Genomic DNA, 24694 nt, shown 5'->3' with positions numbered 1-24694 from the left:
AGCGGCGCCCATTTCTTTTACGGGCGCTACTTCGAGATAAAAGCGAATCCGGCATCTAATCGGAGCGATGCTGTTCGCTCTCCGCTAAAATGGCGCTCGGGACTCCCGGCATGACTCCCTGGTCCTTCCAAACCGGGCGACGAGCACGGGAGGACGGAGGGCGCCCTGATCTGGCCTTTTCTGGCACGAGCCGAGGGGCGTTTATCCGTTTGCATTTGGCACGACGATCTTCGCGGCGTTGTGCGATAAATGTTCCTTTTTAGGGGGGACCCAAGGAAAAAAAAATGCAGTCTTTTGGCATTAGGTTGGTCTTCAAGTTAAGAAATATTTTATTGTGACTTTCCACTTTTGCCACTTCTTCTGGTGAAAAAGTTTCTTTCACGCATACATTCACCACCTTTCTCTTTTAACGTTTCCCCTCAGTAATCTCCGCAGTTGTGCTCGTCCGTTGCCACAAAGCAATTTACTGTAAGTCTTTTCCGCCCCTAATTAATATGGCGGCGCCCGGCTTTCAAATCCGACTCGCGGCTTCTCCAGCCGCCCTTGTTCTCTATGGTTCGGTGGAGGACTGTGGGCAGGGAGTCCCGTGACGAGTGGCTGGGTACGCGGTGACGGTGGCCGGCAGGAAAAACCGGAGCCTTCTTGGTAAGGAGGGGTTGGGCAGTGAGAAAGAGGCCTGCGGTAGGAGCGGACGCCGAAGGGAGTAGCTCTCCGGCTGCGGCTGGAATGTGAAGCGAGCGAGGCAGGGAGGAAACGCCGGAGAGAAGGCCGTCGGAGGGGGTAAGGCTGTTGGAAGGACTGGGATGCACGGAGAGGGGCGGACGGGCGGGCGACTGGCGGAGGGGAGGCGAGGCGAGGCGAGCCTGGCGGATTAACAGTTTGGAGGAAGGCGGGAGGCGAGTGTGGGGGACGCCGCCAAGCGATTGCAGGAGACGGAGAGGGAGGTTGGGCCCAGGCGCGGAGCGGAGGAATGTCTGGGGCGACCCAGCGGAACCCAAGCCAGCGCGGCTGCGAAGGTCGGGCGAGAGAAGAAAGGAAAGCCGCGGGTGAGCGGGGAGCAAGCGATTCCTGGGTGCTGAGAGGGTCTTCGAGGCTGGGCCCGGAGCGAAAGGAGACAATAGGCTCAGCCGTCGGCCGGGCTGGGAGGCTCCGTCTAGGGCCGGAGAAGGAAAAAACAAAAAAAAAGTGGGGCGATCTTCGGTCTGAAAAGGGGGAGAGCGCAAGCGAGGCTGGCGGCGCTGAGAGGCGGGTGTGGGTGGGGAGAGCAAATGGACAGCGGGGCCCTTCTGCTTTCGGAAGGGGAGGCTCTCTGCACCTGTTCCTGGGGATGGAGCCCAGGTAGATGGGTCGGGCCCGCGGGAAGAAGTGGCGGTTGTTTCAGGAGGCAACCCGGGTCTGAAATTCAGGTTGTGTGGCCGAGTGTGGATGAAAAGAGCTGGCGAGGCGGCGGCCGTGGAGGAATGTGGTGGTTTTTTTTGTTTTTCCCCGCGTGCGACCTGCTGTTTTGCGTTACTCCCTGCTGCAAGTCTGTAGGTGGAGAAGCCTCTGATCCAGGCTGGGCTGAGAGTTGGTGGCTGCTGACAACCGAAGGCAGGGGCTGGGCTTCAGAGGCACAGGGCAGAACGAGTAGTAGCAACAACAACAACAACAATGGAGGAGGTGGTTAGGAGAAGAAGAAGCAGGAAACCCCAAATGCAGGCTGCCCAGGCCGTTGAAAGCTGGATTATTTGCTTTTAAATGGCACGTATAGTGTGAGGTACCTTGGTTAGATTTCTCCATTCCCATCTGTCCAGTTGTGTTGGGCTATATCTCAGGCCCTGCTGCCACCATGCCGATTGGGAGACCTCGGTGGTTGTAATTCCATGCTTGACACTAAGGATAGGCAGGGTTGCTCAGTGGCAAGTTAGGATTTTAAGAAAAGACATTGCCACCAAGCACCAGTGGTCCTTACTAGTCCGGACAAGGTAAAGAGCACGAGGATGGTCTTTATTGGCAAAGGGCATATATGAAGGCAGGGGCTGGAGTGGAGAACACTGGGGAGGATGCTAGTGAATAGCAGATAGGTTCCAGGGGTAGCATAGAGACCTTGTGAGCAGGGTATCAGATTGAGGAAGGATAGTATAAATTGATACGTTTATTCTTCAATTGTGATAAAACATGGTTTATGCTAGCATTGTTGTTATTTATTCATTATTTTTTGCAGGAGGCAGAAAGGCTTATTTTTATTTTCCCTCTAACGTCAGACATGCTATCTTACTTGTAGGAAGCTGTATAAATTTTTATATTGCATTTCTTCACCAGCTAAATTTTCAGTTGTCCTAGCAAGCATGTTAATTGTTATACTGGATTTCTGCAACGTTTATTGGTTTATTATTGCAGATGGCTTTGCTGATGAGTGTACTGTTTCATAATATATCCACCTATATTATATATAATTTCAGACACAGATACGGAAGGAAACTGAGTGATAGTTTGTATCTCATCTTACAGAAGACTGGAAAAAGAATAAATTATTTTAGGGTTTTTGAATGGCAATTGTTTAAAGAAAAGAGTTTTTAACACCAGCTCTTATTCTTTCAGAGATTTATAATTCTTTTTCAATTTTAATGTAGTTCTTTCATCAGTTTTGCTTGGGATACTTAGTAGTAGTTTTTGACCTCTTTTAAATTTTGAAATGTATGCAGTTATATATAACTAATAATAATTTGAAATAATTAAGCATATATTTATAATATTACACAGGTTGCATTGTACAAATGCATGCTGTATATATAAATAAGCAGGTATTTATGATATTAAACCTGTTGCAATCTATGAATGCATGCTGTATATATATTTAAAAATAATCATTTGTATGTAAAGTTCAAGTTCGAAAATTCAGTATCATATAAATTTCAAAAAGTAACTTGAAGTGGACTTTGAAGTAATCATTTTTATTAAGTACTTACATACATAATGGTGCTTTGCAGAAAATATTAGTTACAATATATTTTAAATGCACTTCATGGTCTGCTTTAGGAAAAATATTGATTAAAGATAATTTGGGGATTTGCAAAGTTGACAATTAGTTTTTTGTAATTTTCAATAGGAAAAAATGTTCTTTCTGTTTTGCCATGATTTTAATTTATATTAAATTCTAATATTAGACATTATACAACATATTTAACTTATCTTAAATGTAAATACTTCAATGATATCTGGATTTCTACTGAATTTTTGTTAAGGGCTCAAAAAACATGTTTGTGATTTTATTTTAATGAATTTTGAAAATGTGTCAACTAGCTACACAAAATGTGTTGCTATATCTTGTAAAATAAACATGCAACAAAATAGCTAATATAAATATAGAATGTAAGATGAATTAGTTGGTGGGAGGGGAGGTTGTGACCTTATATTTTGTTCCTATTTTAGTCCTTTTAGTTTTTTGGCAAGATTTTTTGGACATGATTGCCATTACCTTTTTTCCCTAGAATTGAGAGAGTGAATGGCCCAAGGTCACCCAGCTTATTTGGAGCCTAAAACAGGACTAGAATTCACTGTCTCCTGGTTTTTAATTGGATGTTTTAACATGCAAATTGGTTTTACGAATCTATTGATATTATTTTGATTTAACAAGAGAAATGAACATAAAGTGATCATCTATAAAAAATAGTTTGAAAAGCAACAGCTTTGGAGTAAGACAGTGCATTGAATATTTTGCAATAAAATAAAAACAGAAGCAATTTCCAAATTACAAGAATATGTATTTCTTATAGTTTATAAACAGTTAATTATTTTTCTCATCTGTGAATCAAGATCAGAAGTAAAGTTTGTTAAGATGCTAAGATGCATGTAATATTGCACTTTGTTATAATTTTTTGATTTTGTAAATGTAGAATAAGAAATATTACTATCTTAAGTTGGTTCTTTAAAATTGCAAATGATCCTTCACATAAACATATAATTTGTGAAACCATACTTTGATGCACTAATCTGTGGAAAAATTCTGTTTGTGAATATATATAATGTGAATGTAGCTTTGTTTCATAATTCTTTTACTCTGGCTTTGTATATAATTAATTTGATGGCTTATATCAGATAAGGTAATTGCCAACAGTTAAAGTATACACTGTAATTTTCAACATCCTAAAAAAAGCTGTTGGAGGAAATGGACCCAAATGGATAATCTTGTGAAAAGATTTTTTTTTATAAGAAGTTTTTATTTTTTCACAACAACAAAAAAACACACCACACATTCCCATCAAACAATTACAATGTGCTGAAGGGGTGTTTACATATCTTCATATCTCAATATAAACATCTCTTTCATACATATATGTATGTATGAAATATATGTATTTCATAGAATAGAATAGAATAGAATTTTTTATTGGCCAAGTGTGATTGGACACATATATGTGTCCAATATATTATACATATATAAACATATATGTTTATATATGTATAAACATATATGTTTATACATATATAAACATCTCTTTCATACATACATACAGCGTTCTTGGACCAACATACTTCATACTATACATAAATGATCTTTGTGACCATATCTCAAGTAATTGTGTTCTTTTTGCTGACGATGTCAAACTATTTAACACCACAGACAATACGTCTACCATTCAAAAAGATCTTGATCATCTAACCGCTTGGTCTAAAACTTGGCAACTCCAAATCTCAACCAGCAAATGCTCAGTCTTACATATTGGAAAAAAGAACCCAAATACTAAGTACTTACTTGATGGACATTACCTTACAGATGACCCCCACCCTGTTAACGACCTTGGAGTTTTCATATCAAATGATCTAAGTGCCAAAGCCCACTGCAACTATATAGCAAAAAAGGCTCTAAGAGTTGTAAACCTACTCTTGCGTAGCTTCTTTTCCAAAAACACTACACTACTAACCAGAGCATATAAAACATTTGCTAGGCCAATTCTAGAATACAGCTCGCCTGTCTGGAACCCTCACCACATTTCTGACATCAATACAATTGAACATGTCCAGAAATATTTTACAAGAAGAGTTCTCCACTCCTCTGAAAACAACAAAATTCCTTATCCCACCAGACTTGAAATCCTAGGCTTAGAAAACTTAGAACTCCGTCGCCTTCGACAAGACCTAAGTTTAACTCATAGACTCATCTGTTGTAATGTCCTTCCTGTTAAAGACTACTTCAGCTTTAATTGCAATAATACAAGAGCAACCAATAGATTTAAACTTAATGTTAACTGCTTTAATCTAGATTGCAGAAAATATGACTTTTGTAACAGAATCATCAGTGCTTGGAACACTTTACCTGACTCTGTGGTCTCCCCATAATCCCAAAAGCTTTAACCAAAAACTTTCTACTATTGACCTCACCCCATTCCTAAGAGGACCATAAGGGGCGTGCATAAGAGCACAAACGTGCCTAGCGTTCCTGTCCTATTGTTTTTCTTTTTTCTTCATATATATATATATATATGCTTATACCTCCTAATATTTCCTCATAAAATAAAATAAATAAAAAAAAATATATCTTATATTGTCTTTTCTAACATATTTTTCCTTCTAACCAGTAAATCCCATATTTTATAATATTGCTTATCTTCTTGATCTTTAATTTCAAATGTCAGTTTACTCATCTCTGCACATTCCATCATCTTCCTGATTATTTCGTCTTGCAAAGGTAATTTCTCATTTTTCCAATTTTTACAAACACAATCCTGGCTGCAGTAATAATATTCACAATCAAATATTTTACATCTCTAGTATACATCTCTGGAATAATTCCCAACAGAAAGACTTCTGGCTTAAAATCTATGTGTTTTTTAATCATTTTCTCCAACCACGTGTGTATTTTAGTCCAATATCTTTTTGCTTCAATGCATGTCCACCACATATGGTAATATGATCCAGGTATCTGATGACACTTCCAGCATTTTTCAGATTTATCCTTGAACATTCTAGCAATTCTTGTCGGGGGTAGATGTAAGATCTTGATAATATTGTAAATATGGTGTTCTCTCTTAAAATCTAAAATGAGATGAAAGGATCATCAGCTCTGCTTTTTTAAAAAAAGGAAAATTTCAGGTTTTTTAGTTATATTCCTACATCAAGTAGGAATATAATTATGATATTAATGACAAATAGGCTTGTCTTGAACATCTCATGTCAGCCTTATGTCATGTATGACAAATGAACCTTTGATTTTGAAAATGGCTAAATATATCATCCATAAGTACAACAGTACTACTGCTTTGCTTCACAAACTTCAATACGTAACATGGTTCTTGCAGGTGTATTTAAATAAGCTAGATGCAATAGTTTTATCATTTTGCCATCTACAAAAATCATTTAGCATTTGTATCTATAGTACACTTTTCCTGGGAAATACATAATATAGTTATTGCACTTGCATTTTATTATTGAAGAAATCTTTAATTTTTCCCCTCATTATTATCAGATTATTCTACTGTGTGAGGGATTACTTAAAATGACAAACATGACAGATCGTTCTGAAATGCGTGAAGTCGTATAAATGTACCTGTTAATTCTGATGTGTTTTCAAATGGTTCAGAAGCAGTTGTATTCCTGCAATGAAATTACTAGGATGTGCAACTTGCACATTTTTATTTGAAATGTGCTTTTAGTGTAGGTGGTTTGTATACTCTGAGGAGGCTTCAAGTGGAATTGTAAGACAGCCTGCCAGACAGTGAGCACTAATAATTTCTCCTACAATGTGCTGGGGTCAGCAGATAATCTTACTGCTGGCACTTACAGGGTTTTCACTTGTCAGTTATGATTCTATCATAATAGACTACATATTAGAAAGAAATGATGCCTTTTAAAAAGATTCATAGACATTTTGAAATGTCTTTATATTTGTGCCATCATAACATATTAAATCTTTGAGCAAGTTCTCTCTTGTGCTTGTTCTTGGTGCTAATTTTTTTGCTTTTAGAAATTTATTATCTTGGGAAGTAACTATCATTTTATCCTCCAGCAAAGTGGTGCAGCAATAGAATACAAGGGTGCCTCATAATAAACTCAACTCATTATTTAGTTAAAGACTAGGAAGTCAAGCTGACTCAACCCCAAATCTAGGTTTGAGTTTGAGAACTAGGAGCAGCTGGTGTTACCAAGCTGTACCTCCCAAGTTCTTGTTGCATACTAACAAAGCCTGAAAGGTTTAGCTGTGACTTTGTATGCTTTTATGTGGTTCATAGCAGTTTTAGTATTCTTGCTAAGATATAGCACCATCAAGGCTTTATTTTATAATATTCTAGTCTGCCTTTGCTACATAATTTTAGGCAATGTACTTGATACTCTATATTAGCTGAAGGTAAATAGGTAGAAAGCAGTGTTTCTTATGTTTTACCAAAGTTTTATACAATAATTAAGCATATATTTTGTTTTACAATCTTAAGCCTAGAAGAAATATGGGCAAATTTTCAGTCATTCAGAAAGGCTGGAGGAAAAGATACCGAATTTATATCCCAGAGTAGACATCCATACTTAGGTTCTGCAGAAGTCAGACAGTTTGCTCATATGTGCCTTCTGTCTTTAACAATAAAACAGCAATAAGCAGGTTCCTGAATTTAGAGTGAAGTGTGTCAAGAGAGGAGACTTATTTCTACCTGGCATTAACTCTTTAATATTTTCCCCAGAAGCAAGCAAGGTACAGTTTAAATACGATCTCTAATCCAAAATCATTTAGTGAGTTTCCTTTTCTGAGTCTGGGTTTTCATGATTGCTTTTCAATATCAGTTGGTTTGAGGGCCTGCACATAGTAGCAATCCATAAGGATACTTGTGGGGAAATTGCTTGTGAATAAAATAATTAGTCCACATCTGTCTTCTAGCCAAAATGTCTTCTAGAATGATGCTTGAACATCAAAGACGTTTCTAGGAGATTTTGCCATTTACATTGAGAATACTGTGATATCATAGTTCCATTGTAACAAAGAGGCTGTCCTGAATCGTCTTTGGACTATTTCACACATAAGACAAAACAAACGTTTGGCCTGTTACCTGTGTGTAAAGATGGTCCGAAGGTAGAAATGTTCAACAATGGAGAGATCATTCCTGATTAAATTTGAACGTAAGGCATCAGTAGCTTTATAATTTGAATTAGGTAGCTCTTTCCTAGGAAATCTATGGAATCCAGTAAAATCTTAAATGCATTGAGGAATTTTCCAATAATTAGAGTGTTGATGTCATTGTCCTTAAAGTACAGGTAGTCTTTTACTCATGACAACAAAATTTTGATAGATGCATAATGTGATTAGAATTGTTTTTACAACGGTTGTAAAACAAGAAACTATATTTGTTAAGCCAATCACATGGTTGTTAAGCGAAGCTATTCTTATGAATGGAAATGGTTTCATCTATTGAAACTGATTTGTGGGAATGTATGCTTGATAGTTTTAACTCATGAAAATCAAGCCAAAACTTCTTAAAATTGTTGAGATTAGGAACCATGCCCAGCCTGCCCCTTTGCAAATAATACTTAAAAAAACAAAGTTAAACTTGTTTTTTGGAACCTAAGGTGCTCTGCTCAGCTTTGGAAGAGCTGTACTCTTCACAGGGCCTTGGGAAAGTGAGAACACTACAAAGCCAGTTCCAGTACTCTAGCACCCAGGAGCATGGGAAAAGAGATATTTTAAGACATTGCACCCAGGAGCACGGGAAAAGAGGTATTTTAAGACATTGTAGCTGAATGACTTTAGCATTCTTTCTTCTTTATAAAGGGCACAAGGTTGGGCAACCTTGTGGGAGGAGGAAAATGGTGAAGGTCAGTTGATATGGTGCAGAGCAGAGCAGTGAGGGTGGCTGGGATGGAGCTTCCAAGGTGTTTGGGGCTTTGTAGAAGAGGTGATTACTACTCAATCTTGGAGTCTCTCAGGAATTTGGAGTTTCTCACAAGGCAGCTGCTTTGAACCACTCTGTGAAGCCTAAACTTTACCCATTTGAAGTTATTATTATGCTGAAAACACAACTTTATGGTTCATTTATGACCATTTATGGCTTTTGCAGTATCTCCAAGTCACATAATCGCCATTAACAGTTAGTGCATGTTGTCCCATACCTAAATTGTGTTTTTTTTTCTCCCCCCCACTTGCAGAAATGATTGAAGAGAAAGGAATTACAAGAAAGTAAGCTGCGGGGGGGGGGGGTGCTTAGTGTTTTCTCTTGATTTAACAAGAGAAATAAACATGCGGTGATCATCGCTAAAGTGTAGCTTGTAAAGCAACAGCTTCAGAGTCAGAATCTGAAGAATCAGTGAACTGACTCCATTGCAGTGATGATGTTACCTAGTTTGCTAATGACTTGTCTGCAAGAAAACCACCAAGCTCAGAGAGCACCAATGATGCCACAGTTTAACCCTGAGCTACAAATATTCTCTTCTATCAGAGAGTAAGCTGCTTGATCTTTCACACCTAGAGATTGTACTGGCAGCCCAAGGATTGGGAGCCATCTATGAACTATGCAAACAGCTTACTGTATTCGCTTGATGTCTCTTTCTTTCCATTATCTCTGTTCTGTGGGGAAGGGAAGAGAAAAAGGCAAAAATATAATCTCTCCTTTGCCTGATCCTTTGTGACCTATTCGGTGGCAGGGAATGCTGAACATGATCCTTTTCTGTTGTTGGTGTGATCACATTGCTCTTGATATACTCTCTTGAAATCTCTTTGTCTATGTTCTTTCTGCTCTGTGGGTGGGTGGGTGGGAACAAGCAAATTCTGTAGGCAAGTCTCTTTTGACTACTTTGCTGCCTGTTCAGTGGCAGGGAAGCTATGTTGGCAGCCCTAGGACATTTGGAGTACCGCTAAAAGTTCTGGTTTTAGTGTACTTCTAAAAGACCTTGCCTAGCCTTTTCAGAGGCACTAAACAAATGGGCATTTTAAGATATGGCTTTTGCCACACAATCTTAAAAAAAATCTAGGTTCCATTGAAACAATACTGCTGTAGTACATATTGTGAAGCATTTTTCTAGTCAGTAAGGTTCTTAGCTGGGAAAGGAAGGTAATGTTTAAGAAAGAATGTGTGGTTTGACACTATAAGAAGAAGCATAGAATAGAATAGAATTTTATTGGCCAAGTGTGATTGGACACACAAGGAATTTGTCTTGGTGCATATGCTCTCAGTGTACATAAAAGAAAAGATACGTTCATCAAGGTACAACATTTACAACACAATTGATGATCAATATATCAATATAAATCATAAGGATTGCCAGCAACAAGTTATAGTCATACAGTCATAAGTGGAAAGAGATTGGTGATGGGAACTATGAAACGATTAATAGTAGTGCAGGTTCAGTAAATAGTCTGACAGTGTTGAGGGAATTATTTGTTTAGCAGAGTGATGGCCTTCGGAAAAAAAACTGTTCTTGTGTCTAGTTGTTCTGGTGTGCAGTGCTCTATAGCGTCGTTTTGAGGGTAGGAGTTGAAACAGTTTATGTCCAGGATGCGAGGGATCTGCAAATATAAGATCCATACAGTTAAAATTCTTGTGAAGGAATTCCCATGTACAGTAATAGTTTTTCTGAGCCTTGCTTTCTCCTTTGAGGAAGAGTATCCAGGTCTGTACAATATGCAGCCTGCTGACCACATGCTGTCCACAAGCGGCCTTCTGTATACTGCCAGTATTTTTTTTTTTTAAAAATCTTTGCCACTAAATATTGCTGCTGGGAAGGATCTGCCACCACTCTGAAAAACATGGTGCCAAGATCCTCCAATGCCTCCAGGCCTCATACGTGCTGCCTGTTCCAGGGCTGCTTGACTCTGGTAGATGCCAAACAGTTGATTGTTGTGGTAGAGATATGCCTTTGCAGCTCACAATTATTTTTAATTTATTAATGTGGTCCTTTTCCCTTACAGGTTTTACAGAGCTGAGTGACCTTTTTTGTTTTAGACCGTGAGGTCCAAAAGGTACTTCATAGTAATTCAGCAATAGTAAAAGTGAAGTTCTTTGAAAATTAAAACTAGCAGTGCTCTTTCTGCAGTCCATAATATTGGAGGTCTGTTGATTTTCAAGTAATTCATTTAGGCAAAACTCTAAGTGATATCAAAGTTACTTTACAATCTAATTATAAATGTTTATCACTTGTGGCAATAATTTGTGTATCTGAAACTCTAATGGGTTTAGTGGAAATCCTGTTTATAAGAGGAACAGTATATTTTCTTTCAAAATTTATAAAAGATGTTTAGAATTTCTGGAAAAGGGCCTTTATGTCTAATAGTGTGGGGAACACTGCAAAATAATACATTTGTTTATAAACAGTTTATCACTGATTACATGTCATGAAATATTCCTGCTGTTACAGAACTGTTTCAACTTAGACTGATCTGTACTGAAAAATGCAGGGTAAATGTTGGATTTCTACCAGTTATAATTGTTTATGACACTTTTTTCTTGGAAATATAAGTTCTGAGAACAATTAAAAGCAACTTTACAATATTATAAGTTTTTCAAAACACAGATTTGATTGTGGATCCCATGTAACAAAAATAAATTGATACATGAAGAGCTATAACTTATCTTCAATTTATAAAGACACTTCCCATTGCTGTTGATTATAGTAATTTAAAAAAAGAGGGGCCAGAGATTCATTTACATCCCAACATCACATCACATCAGTAGATTCTGCTAAATGGACAGCGCCCAAACAGAATATATGTGTGTGTGTGTGTGTGTGTAGGTCTTGGCATATTCAGGTCTTTCCCGTGTAAGGTTGAGAGTGTCTTGGCGACGTTTTGACGGGGTCTCATTCATCATCTTCAGGCTGGTGCTTTTGGCTTCATGCTTGTGTGAGCAAAGCGTGGTCGGAGCTGCCATCTCTCTATAAATACTGGTGGGGAGGTGGGGAGTGTTGCTGTAAGTGGGTTGGTTGGGTGTGTGGCTGTGTGGTTGCATCTTGATTGGTAGATGGAGTGTGTGTTTGCAGATTAGTCGGCTATTTCGTAGCATCTTGTGTGGGTGTGGTTTAGTTGTGTGCCCATTAGTCTTTTGTGTTGTAACGACCTGGTTAATGGGCTGTGTGGAAACATCCTGAGTTCTGGGAATGTGACCTACTGTAGTGGTAATGGGCTTCCTGGAAATGTCCTGAGTTCTGGGAATGTGACCTCCTGAGTCTTGTGCTGTAACATCTTGGGTGGTAGGTTGTGTTGTAATTATAACACAACCTACCAGCCAGGATGTTACAGCACAAGGTCACATTCCCAGACAGGACATTTCCAGGAAGCCCATTACCACTACAGGAGGTCACATTCCCAGAACTCAGGATGTTTCCACATAGCCCATTAACCAAGTTGTTACAACACAAAAGACTAATGGGCACACAACTAGATGCTATGAAAGAGCCGACTAATCTGCAAATACCCACTCCATCTACCAATCAAGATGTAACTACACAGCCAACCAACCCTCTTACAGCAACACTTCCCACCTCCCCACCAGTATTTATAGAGAGATGGCAGCTCTGACCACGCTTTGCTCGCACAAGCACGAAGCCGAAAGCACCAGCCTGAAGATGATGAGTGAGACCTCATCGAAACGTCGCCAAGATACTCTCAACCTTACACGGGAAAAGACCTGAATATGCCAAGACCGACATACCTATACCCATGAAAACCTACAAAAACATACATACATACATACATACATACATACATACATACATACATACATATATATGGTACCTGGGTGTCATACATTCTAATACAAATAAAACTAATATAATTAATCATAGTTATTACATTCAACCAATTTATATAATTCTAATAATAATAATACACATTTATATTAAGTTATAGTCTATCATTATTTAATTATTCCATGTTTTAATATATTGCTCTAATGCCACTCACCATTTTATTTGATCATACATAATACCGCCATTCAATTTTTAAGCTTCCCTCTTGTTATTGCTTTTATTTTATTATGTAAAAAAGCATATACTAATATTCCCTCTTTATCTTATTTCTATCTCTATTCTAACTTTTAATCATGTCACTGTTTATTAAAAGATATTTTCTTTCTATCCAACATCTCTTGCCCATTTTGGTGCTTTAAATCCTGTTCATTTTTAACTTACCTCCCATATTTCACTCTTTGCATCTATTTGTATTAAGATACAATCATTCATTATTTCAATATTCAATGTTTCAATACACCATTCTAATACCAATCATAATATTATTTAGACATACAAAATTAATCATATTCTTAGGGTCATCAAACCTATATAATTCTGATTGTAATACACATGTTTATATTAAAATATGTTCTTTCATTATTTAATTGCTCAATATTTCAATATATTATTCCATTCCAAATATTGGGACAAGATATAAAAATGATGAAGGAAATTCCTCCTAAAATGTTAAGAAAGAGAAGAGAATTTGCTTTTTTAGTGGATGAGTTTAAGAAACATCAGATATATTTTAGATGGGAAGTCCCAATGGGTTTGTCAGTGAATTTTAGAGGCAGAAAGTATTTTCTTAATTCAGTTATGAAAGCGAGACATTTTTATATTAATGTTTTAAAGAGTGGGAATCCTTTGTTGTTAGATGCTAAGTTAATTGGTTTGGAAATGATGGAAAATAGAATGGGAGAGGGGAGGAATGTTTAAGATGTGAATATGATGATTATGGTTAATTTTTGGAATTGATTTGTTTAGGATATAAATTATAGGATTTTTGTTATTTGCTATTCGTATGGTATAAATCTATGGGATGATATTATTCAATTGTGAAGGATGGAAAGTGAAATTTATGAATTTAGATAATGTGGATGTAATGATTTTAACTGCTTACTGTTATATTGTGGATGAATACTATATTTGAGAGATTTTATTTGAAATGATATTTGATTGATGGAGTAGTATTGGAAGATTGGATATTAAATCTTATGACAATTGAAGAAATATATAAGTGATGAAAATTTGAATTTGAGAAGCTGGATTGTAAATTAAGAAATGGACTTATGAAATTTGAAGGAATATACAAGTGGCTGAAAAAAAAATTGAACTTTAGAAGATGGACTAATTTTTAAAATGGACTGTAAGAAGAATGGACATTAAATGTTATGGCAATTGAAGAAATATATAAGTGATAAAAATTTGAGTTCGAGAAGATGGACAGTAATTTGAGAAATGGACTTATGAAATTTGAAGGAATATACAAGTGGCTGGAAAAAAAATTGAACTTTAGAAGATGATTAATTTTAAGATTGGACTGTAAGAAGAAGTAATATGTGAAGTTGGTATTGCTTCTCTTCTTTTCCTTTTTTTTATTATTCTTTCCTATCTTTTTATTTTTATTGTGAGGGGATCTAAAGTTTTAAATTTTTAAAGGTGGGAGGTTATGTATATTTTGTATACGTTAGATTGTGATTGTTGGTCATAATACCCAGTATTTGCTCTGGGAAGTCTGGGGGGAAGGGGAGGGGGAAGGGGGAAATGATACATGGATTGATTATTAATGTACAGTAATTTTTGAAGATATGAAATTAAAATTTTTTAAATGATATTGGGGATGCTCGACTGCCATTTCAGGAAGAAAAGGAGAGAGGAGAAGGAGGAAGAAAGTAGGTAGGAATGAGTAGAGAAGGAGGAGGGAATAAGAAGGTTAGATAGGGTGGAAGAAGGGAGGAGTGGAGAAGGAGGAGAGGAAGTAGTAAAGTGAAGGAGATGAGGATGGATGGGAAAGTAGTAGAAGGTAGAGAAGGAGGAAGAAAGGAAGTGGCAATCGGGCAGGCCTGAATCAGTAATAAATAAAAATTAATGATTAATGATGGATAATAGTTTGTACATAAATATGATGTTTGAAAATGGAAATAAAAATTATTTATAAAAAAAAATACATTATTCCAATGCCAATCACAATATTATTAAAACGTACTTATTAACACCATCATTCAATCTACAGGGCGGCTTTGGCTCCTTTTGGAGCCCATCAGCAGGGAGAACTCGACACAGGAGCACAGAGATCTGCTCCTTGTGTCCAATCTCGCCGTGATGTCAACCGGAAACCACCTTGTCCATATATTGAGTGAATAGTCTTTGCTTGGAAAAAATATGTGAAGCCCAATGATAACCATTTTTCTTAATGAAATAAATTGGATGTTAGGCAATTATTTGTTACTTATGCATAAGCTAAAGAGTTCTCTATTATTTAAAGAAAAACTCAGAAGGTTGTCATTATCAAACTCTGATTTTCATGACAAGATTAATGCAAGTAAATCATACCCCGATTAAAAAAGAATATTCTAAGGACCTCAGAAAAGGGTTACCAATGCTGATAAATTTGGAATGAGCTTCAAAACCATTGCCAAGGTCCATGATCAGGAAAGACATATACAAATGGTAAAAATGCTTTGTCTCACTAATTCATCTCTTAGTCCCTCAGCAAGTCCTCTCTGAAACTGGTTGATTAGAGCAGTGGTCACCAACTGATGGTCCATGGACCACTGGTGGTCCACAAGAAAATTTTGATGGTCCTCAGAAAAATTATTTGCATTTTTTATATTGCACTAAATCAGGAGTCCTCAAACTACGGCCCCTGGGACAGAAATATGAAATGAATGTTTGTGTTGCTGCAGAGAGTCTCCCCCATGGGGGGGCAGAAATTCTGACTTGGGGGGGGGTCTTCTTTGGCCTCCTGGTGCGGGGCTTTGGCCGAAGGCTAAAGGGAAGTTCTGCTGGTGGCGAAGAGCCAGAGGACCTTGTTCCAGTGAGACTGCATCATGGCCTGGAACTGTCTAACCGTCTCAGCCTGCTGGGCTTCCAGGCACCGGTACCTGGCCTTGCATTCCTGCAGGTCTTCCCTCTGCTTGGAAAGCCTATGTTCCTAGTCCTCATTGAAGTGCTTCTACTGAGCTTCCTTCTTGGCCAGATCCAATTTGAACTGAGCCAGCTGTTTTGCCAACTCTTTCTCATGGTGGCTGCTTAGCTCCAGTAACTGCTTCCTGTTGGGGCCCCAAGGAGCTTGGACGGGGAGGTGAGGAGTGGCTGGGAGGGGAGGGGCAAGTAGATGCTGGCAAGGCACCCCTCAATGTGAGTGACATTGGGTTGGCCACACCCACTCAGTCACATGACCACCTACCCATGCCAACCAAGTCGGTCATTAGGCAGATAATATTAGTGGTCCACGGGATTTAAAATTATGAATTTAGTGGTCCCTGAGGTCCAAAAGGTTAGTGACCCCTGGATTAGAGGAAGTTCATTCCACCCCATTTTGTGGCATATAACGTAATTGAAAATTGGCTATGAAGTTTGAGATTGCCAAGTTTCAGTTTGTAAATCTCTCTAAATTTGCTGCTGTTCTTCTAATGGAAATCTAAAACAAAGCTCTAAATCTCTATGTGAAATTCTGGTGGATCGTTGCCTTCAATTAAGGGCACAGCCCATTTGGCTGTCTTTTCTTTCAGCATGCTAGAACAAGTGACCCCTGGAGCACTCTAGGAAATTCTGTTAGCTGACCCAGCACAAGCAATTAACACTGAGTTGTGAAAGTCAGAAAATGATCCTGGACTCCAACTGATTTCTCTAGCAGACTTCCATGAGAGCAAAGAAGTATTGGTTTGACTTCAGGCTGTTGACCTACTCCTGGCTGAAGCAAATCTTGTTTCAAATGCTCTGCTAATTGTATCATTAGATTGTTCAGGCTTATTATTTGTATGTTCACTTGCTGTTGGTATTGCAATAATACTTTAGCAAGTTCCTCTGCTGGCAGTGTGGTGCCTCAAATATTTGATGCCATCTCCATAACCAAAATAAGATTTGATGTCTCTCTGTTTAGAGTCTAGGATGGCTTTCAACATTAATGTCAATTCTTCAGGATAGGTCAAGTCAGGAAATACCTAATAATAAAATCTTGAAAGCTTGACAGAATTTCCTTTTACTTCTCTCATACCAAGCAGTATCAAGTTTTTTTCTCCTCTCTATTTCTTTCAAGAGCTAAAATGACATTTACTTTTAACAATTCTTACGTTCTTTGTTCAAGGTTGTCTCTGTATTTTACCTGTCAGGTCTGGTTGTTAAAATTTCTTGTACTATATTCAATCCTATCAAAGGCTTTCTGCAGTGTGTAAATATGTCTCTTGGGTGCCTGTTCCTCTTCAAGTCTTCACTGAGTCTTTGGATCTTTCCTAGCTCTGCATGTATCTCTCATACCAACAAAACGGTATATCACTGCCCTATTCAGTTTCGGTTTATTAGCCCACAGAGCTAAACAGTTGACTTAAACAGTTCCAGCTTTTGAAGATCAGTGGTTTTAATAAGAATTAAAAGCATTCAGCTTCAAAAGCTGGAACTGCTTAAGTAAGTCCTGCCAACCATTACCTCAGTTGCAGTTCTCCTATCTCCTTCCCAGAGTCTTTTTTATTGTCAATTCAACATCCATAACCCCTCTTGTCTTCAATCAGAAAGTTTCTTATGAAAACCAAACTAACTACACTTTTTGTTTTTCAGCAAAGCTAGTGTAAAGCATTTGTTGCATTTCGGAATGGAAGTTTGCCCATATGATGAGCCAACAGAGGCAGGCATTTCATATTGTGGTTCTGTCCAGTTGGCTGCTCTCTTTGATTATAACTATTGTTTTATTGTATAATGGCAAAGGTTTTCCCAGTGCAGTCATGTCCAACCCATGTGGTAGGTGCTCATCTTTGTTTCTTAGCTGAGAGACCCAGCATCATCTGAAGACTTTTCCGTGGTCATATGGCCAGCATGAATATACACCAAGACTGTTACCTTCCCACCAAAGTGGTATCTATTTATCTACTTCCATTTGCATGCTTTCAAACTGCTAGGTGGGCAGGAGCTGGGGAAGTGTAACGGGACCCATCATAGGGCACTCGGGTCTTGAACCCAGGCTGTCAGTTTCCAGTTGACAAACTCAGCGTCTTTAACCAGTTACAGCTATCTCTGTTTTATTGTATAACATCCTGAAATCTGAATTTGGCAGTTAGCATGAAGGTATTTCCATCAAACATGGAGTATTTCATCAGCTGTAACTACATTGTATACATTTCAAACCTATAATATCTGAGATTGACTTTCATAGTATGTTATTTAAAGTCATAGTATGTTATTAAAAGTCAATATGAGATTGACTTTTTATTAGTATTTAAAGACTTACTTAGCATCTCCTACAGGAGCGGTTCTCAACAATTTGCCAGGGGTCGCCTAAGCCCATCAGAAATATGGGAAGTATACTTGCGAGTCGAAGAATCGCGCTCCAATAGTTGACTGCACAAGCCAGCTGCAGGTTCTTCAAATCGCTAGCCAAATTCGGCTTCAGGCACAATAAACTTAATAGGGGAGGAGTCTCCGCTTTAATGCCTCCGTCTTCAAGGCAATTGCAAGCAGTTCAGATCGCTAGCCAATACGGCTTCAGGCACGATAAATTCAAAAAAACAGTTTGCCGCTTTTTCCCCCCTTCAGGCCTATGAACGAAAATAATTTTACGGTCGGGGTCGCCACATCGTGGAGAATTGTATTAAAGGGGTCGCAGCACTATAAAGGTTGAGAACCACTGTCCTACAGACTCTTTCTGAACATCATAAAATATTTGGTTCTTTCTCTTTAAAGCCCTGTATTGTTTTGGATTGATTCCCAAAGGAATATGTTCTTGTGTTTACTTAGGGGTCTTTGGGAGAGGTGCCTCTCCTATCAAAGATGTGGTTAAGTATTGATTGTTAAAATTGACTTTTCAGTAGTGATATTCCATCTGAAGAATTCTATTTCCAAAGGCTCACCTATTCATTGTCTCTTTAATATTAAGTGAAGACAGAACTGGTATGTCATTTTAGAAGTCCTCTTCTACTCACATCTCTTGGCTGAAAAGAGGTGGCAACAAGAAGACGTTCACACATAGATTTATCTCATATTCTAATTTTGCCCTTTCCCAGACTTCAAGTCCGTTCTCATAGTCACTCATGCCATGACCACTTGTGAACTTTTGCAATGTGCTCTATGGAGGGCTGTCCTTGAAGACCACTCCAAATCTACAGCATTGTGAATACAGGTAATCCTCAGTTAGCAACCACTATTTGAAATTACAATGGCACTGAATGAGTGGTGGTTATAACTAGACTTTGACAATCTCTTCTGATTCTGCAGTCTCCTTAAGGTGTACTTTTAAAAGATAGTTTTGATACTATTTATGAAGACTGCACAAATAACCTGGGAACAAATAGAACAATTTGTAAATAAAGGCCAGATGCAGTGTGAAAATGGAAAGTAAACAGTCTGTTATAAAAAGTTGGGAAAAGCAAAATTATGGGTGTTCAAATGTATGATACTAGAGTTTTAGTCTAAATTGGAAGCTACTCTTCAGCCTGTTGAGATCAATTGTATGTCTAACATAGAGTCATGTATTAGCATTGTACCTAGCATTGTAATGGGTAGGTTCCATTATGGCCATAAGATGAGAACTATCTGTATACTGAAAACCATAAAACAACAGAAACTTTTTGAAAAGGAGTCGCTTTGCTGGGTAAATGAATTGGGGAAGTAGTTTTTAACTGGGCATCTATTATTAATTTGCCACTTAAGTGCCCTTCCCATGTTCTATCATATGTAAATCTATATCGTTTCAGTTATCGGATTTTTTGGATGAAAGCCGTAATTATGTATTTTCAGTTTTTATTGGATTCTGTCCAGTAGCATCATTACTTTAGTTCAAATTTTTTATCACAAGTAAGCAAGTATCAAATCCAATGGTTAGATGCTATTTATGCAGACTATCGTAGAAGCATTGCATAACACATGATGACTTCTTCCAGACTTCCCATCTTAGGTGGTATTTGTGTTAGCTACAATTGTTCGTCAACAGTACTTGAGTACTTGTACCAGTACTGGCACACGTAGCTATTGAAGACAACTCTCCAGCTCTTTTTTTTCCTAGTAATATTATTTTTGGGTAAAAACTGTGGTTGTATAGATGCAAACATGAAATAATGATCATAGTGTGATCTTCCCAAAGTCGATGAAAATAATAGTGTAATCCAGTGTATAAAAGTAACTGGATTTTTCTTGTTGCATATCTATAAACATTGATAATAAGAATTCTTTAAAAATTTATAGATTGTCAATTTTTTCATTACATTGGATTCATTCAGGTGATGTTCTGGGACCTTTTTAGTTGAAATGTCTGTCAAAATACTTGTGTGTTCCTGGCATGTAGATGGTACAAAATTTTCTTCATTCTTTTCTACATCAGTCAAAATCTGAAATTAGCACTATGAATAATACAAGCTTAATTTATGAAGATACTTCATAATTGAGCAATCCAGATGTCTGCCCTTCATGTAAGACTAGAATGTGGCAGTGTAGTTTTATATCAAATGTATTGAATTGTTTATAAGGATTATGCCCTCTATTTGTTTAGGTAGGATTTTAGGATAGTAATTTTTCTTTTTAAAAATTTTTTGTTTCTGCTTCTTGTGGCAAGCTTCCATTCTGTTTTGAGTTATTAATCAGTATGCTAAGCATACTTTCATAACAGATTTCCATTTTTTCAGATCTTTTATTATAAGCTGTTTAAATTGGAATTTCATTTCTTATATTTTGATCTATATCCCAGTTTGATTCAGTCTTATATCCAGGAGAGATGCAATTTCTTTTTGTTGAACTATTAGAGAAGTAGTTTAGCTAATTGTATCCTTTGGATTCTCAGGATAGAGAGAGAACTGTCAGAGAGATTTAAACAAACTAATTTCATTGTGTGAGGACCAAAGTAGATCAGCCTGCCGGTCAGAACAGCTGAGAGGGACTTCCGGGTGGCTCCACCTCTTCGCTGAGCCCCTAATTAAAGGGGCTCCGCACTGAACATCGTAAAAGCCAGGAAAAGCCGGCTTTAATCTTTTTCCCTGGATGAAAGGGGAAAGATAAGAGCAGCAGGAAATGTTGGTAGACCTCCCCAGAGGCAGAGCCTCGAAGGGTCGAAGAGTCCCATAAATATTCCTGCCCTCCGACTTCAGTGCGTGCCTGCAAAAGCAGGAAAAGAAGAAAGTGTCCATCTCTGCTAATTGTCTTATCTTTATGGATCTCTTTAAGCAGACGGAATGAGTGCCAGCGGACAATTATTGGATTGCAAGTATTTTTGATTTCCTGACTTCTACCTTTTAAAAGAAACTTTTTCCTTTGTTTTAATTGACTCTTAAAGATGGCGCCTGAACGGGAGTGAAAGTGACGAATGGAATTTCAAACAGTCTGTGCAACTAAGAAGATAAGAAATGTTATGTGGATTTTAATGAAGTGAACTGAGCTCTCCTATACTTAAAGGGAAAAGAAGTTTCTAGACTTATATTTTGTGAATTTTAAAACTGAAATGGCTACTAAACCACCTAAGACTGGGGGCAGAAGGGTTCTGAACCAGCTTTAGAAGATCTGATTAAAGAGCAAGGAAAGTGTCTGAAGAAAGGTTTAAGGAGATTATGGATAATAATGAGAAAATAAGAGAAGAAATAAAGAGAATAATAAAAAATAAGAGAAGATATCTTGATGGCTTTTCAAGGTTTGGCAAAAGACTGGAGGTGGTGGAGGAGGAGGTGCAAGAAATTGTTCAGTCAAATCAACAAATAGAAAATAGAATGGGGGAATGCAAATCAAATTGGATAAAATGAAGATCAAGTGGTGGTGATGCAGTATAGAATGATGGAAGGAGCTCTGAGAATTAGGGGTTTGAATGAGGAGAAAGGGGAAGATTTAAATTTTTTTTTATCAGAAGCTCTGGCTGAATTTATTGAACTTGATCCACAAGAGGTTGCTTATCAAATTGACAAAATTTTATAGAGTTAATTCTTGGATTGCTAGGCAAAAGAAACTTCCTAGAGACATTGTGGTTTATTTTTGAAAAGAACAGTGAGGAATCAAATTTTGCAAGTTGCTTTTCAGAAAACTTGAAAATAGGGAACAGGAGTTGAAGGTTTTGAAAGAGATTCCTCCCAAGATGTTAAGGGATAGAAAGGACTTTACATTTTCACACAAGAACTTAAGAAATACCAGATTCAATTTAGATGGGAGGTTCCAGTTGGCTTGACAGTGTATTATCAAGGAAGGAGATATCGTATTGACACAGTGCTTAAGGCCAAAGATTTTCTTTCTACAGTGCTGAAATTTGAAATAGAAATAATAGAAAAAAGAATTCAAGAGACTCAAATGGGTGTGGAAGCTGAGGTGATTCCAGTGATGTTACCATCAGAGGAACAACCACAAGAACAAAGACTGACGAGGGGAGACCTTAAGCGTAAAGAAAAGGAGCAACAAACTCAAAGTAAAGTTCAGGATTCTGCTACAGAAGCGGTGGGAGGAGCACGGCCGAAGATACGGGAGGACGATCTTCAGTTGATTGCTCAAAGGCTTCAGCAGCCCAGTAATGGCAAATAAAATCTTGACTTGGAATGTCAATGGTTTGAACTCAGCTCAGAAGAGAAGAAAATATTTCATTATTTGAAACAATTTAAAATGATGTTATTTGCTTACAAGAAGCATATTAAATTATCAGATCAAAAGTACCTAATAAACTCAAAGTTAGGTAAACATTTTGTTGCTTCAGCTTTGGAGAAAAAACATGGCATAGTGGTTTATTTGAGAAAAGATATACCAGCCAAGTTAATAGAGGCAGATATTCACGGAAGATATATTGCTATTGAACTTACAATAGAAACAAAAAGGACTCTCTTGCTTGGTATATATGCACCCAATCAGCAACAAGAAAAATTTTATAGAATGTTATATGATAAGTTGAATCTATGGGATTATAAATCGTGCATTATATTGGGAGATTGGAATGGAGTAATAGATACACGAAAGGACAAGAGAATTTCTTCCAAGAAGATACCTGCACATGCAAAGCTGCCTAAATCCTTTTTTGATATGATAGAAGATTTTGAGTTAAGAGATGTATGGAGACTGCGAATTTGGAGGAAAGAGACTATACTTTTTCTCTGATAGGCATCAATCCTTCTCACGTATTGATTTTATTTTAATTTCTAATGATTTGCTTTTTAGGGTGAAGAAAACTAAGATATTTCCAAGATGTTTGTCTGATCATAGTCCTGTTTGGATGGAATTGCAATATGGAAAAGAGGGTAGAAGAACTTGGAGATTAAATGAAAATTTGTTTAGATATCAGGATAATGTAAATCAATGTAAAAAGCAGATGAAAGAATTTTTTGATTATAATTTGAATAATGAAACATCGATAGAAATGGTTTGGGACTCCAGTAAAGCTTTTATGAGAGGTGTATTAATATATCTTAATAATAGACAGAGAAATAAGCAACAAAGACAGCGTAGGTATTTAGAAGAGGAAATTTATAAGAAACAACAATTATTAATACATAATCCACATGATCAAAAACTTAAAGATGCAATAAAGTTACTACAGAATCAATTTAATATGATAATGGCTGATCAGGTGGCAACAAATATACAATATGCCAAACATAATACTTTTGTAGCATAAATAGACCTGGTAGGTGGTTAGCATACACTTTAAGGAAAAGACAAAACAACGTACTATAGAAAAATAGAATATAAAGGTAAAGAGAGATATCAACAGGATAAAATTAAAAAGCTTTTTAGAATATTATACAAATTTATATCTTAAAGATAATATATTGAATAGGGATATTGATAATTATTTGAAGGAATATAAGGTTAAAAATTTAACTTTAGAACAAACGGATGAACTGAATCGGCCTATAACCTCGGAAGAAATTATTTTGGTAATTAAACAATTAAAAATGGGGAAAACTCCTGGTACGGATGGGCTCACAGTTAGTTATTATAGGAATTTACAGGATGAGATGTTAGGTCCACTTAAGGAATTATTTAATCAGATACAACTAGGAGGGGGAATTCCCCCCTCATGGAGAACCTCTTTTATTTCATTGATACCAAAAGAGGAACAGGATTGTTCTAAACCTGGGAATTATAGGCCAATCTCACTTTTAAATAATGATTAGAACAGCTGAGAGGAGCAGAAAACTGGAGCTTCAGAAGCAGTGCTTCTGGGGTTCCCGGAGGGAAGGAAGGTCGGTCTCCTCTATTATAAAGCATTAATCAGCTGTAGGGAAAGCAGCAGGGAGCCAGGAGTAGCTCGAATGGTAAAGAGCACCGCTTGGAATTTAAAGTGCAAACTTCTTGATCATCAGAGGCTCGCGAAAGAAACTCTTTGGGGTTGGAACAACTGGCGAATCAGTTTATCTGATAGCTGCTGAAACCTAGTTAGCAGGCTACCCAGTTTGACTGGTGCTGCTACAAGAAAGAGAAAGTGAGTGCTGGCAAGTCGGCTTGCCAGCAGCCGCCATAAGTAAGTGGCTGGAGTGAAGAGTACTTCAGACCAGCGCCATTTTCGGCTTCTTCACAGAAGAGCTAAAGTTTGGTGTGCTTCATCAACAGACATCCTGAACGTCCAGAAATATTTCAGAAATAGTTGAACGTGTCCAGCAATATTTCACAAGAAGAGTCCTCATCCTCCGCTCGCAACAAAATACCTTATGCCACCAGACTCGAAAGTTTGGGCTTAGAACATTTAGAACTACTCCGCCTTCGTTATGACCTAAGCACATCTCATAAAATCATCTGCTACAATGTCCTACCTGTCAATGACTACTTCAGCTTCAACCACAACAATACACAAGCACACAATAGATACAAACTTAAAGTTAACCGCTTCAAACTTGATTGCAGAAAATAT

The 24694-nt window shown here is 37.6% G+C and overlaps 1 protein-coding gene across 3 annotated transcripts in view; it reads left to right on the top strand.

The window, feature by feature from the left end:
- Window positions 1–499: 499 nt before the first annotated feature.
- The window catches only part of SHOC2 (SHOC2 leucine rich repeat scaffold protein), an 80416-nt gene continuing 56221 nt past the window's right edge, over window positions 500–24694 (top strand). Inside the window, exon 1 of one of the 3 annotated variants that reach the window (XM_058189407.1) lies at window positions 500–645. The gene's annotated coding sequence lies outside the window, so the exon portion shown is untranslated. Of the gene's footprint in view, window positions 781–926; window positions 1047–24694 lie in introns of those variants that run through there. The other 2 variants (XM_058189408.1, XM_058189410.1) reach the window with 2 other exon arrangements.

The sequence above is a fragment of the Ahaetulla prasina genome, chromosome 6, assembly GCF_028640845.1.
Source record: "Ahaetulla prasina isolate Xishuangbanna chromosome 6, ASM2864084v1, whole genome shotgun sequence".
NCBI classification, from domain to species: Eukaryota; Metazoa; Chordata; class Lepidosauria; order Squamata; family Colubridae; genus Ahaetulla; species Ahaetulla prasina.
The sequence above is the reverse complement of the archived record's forward strand: the minus strand, read 5'-3'. Positions and strand labels throughout refer to the sequence as shown.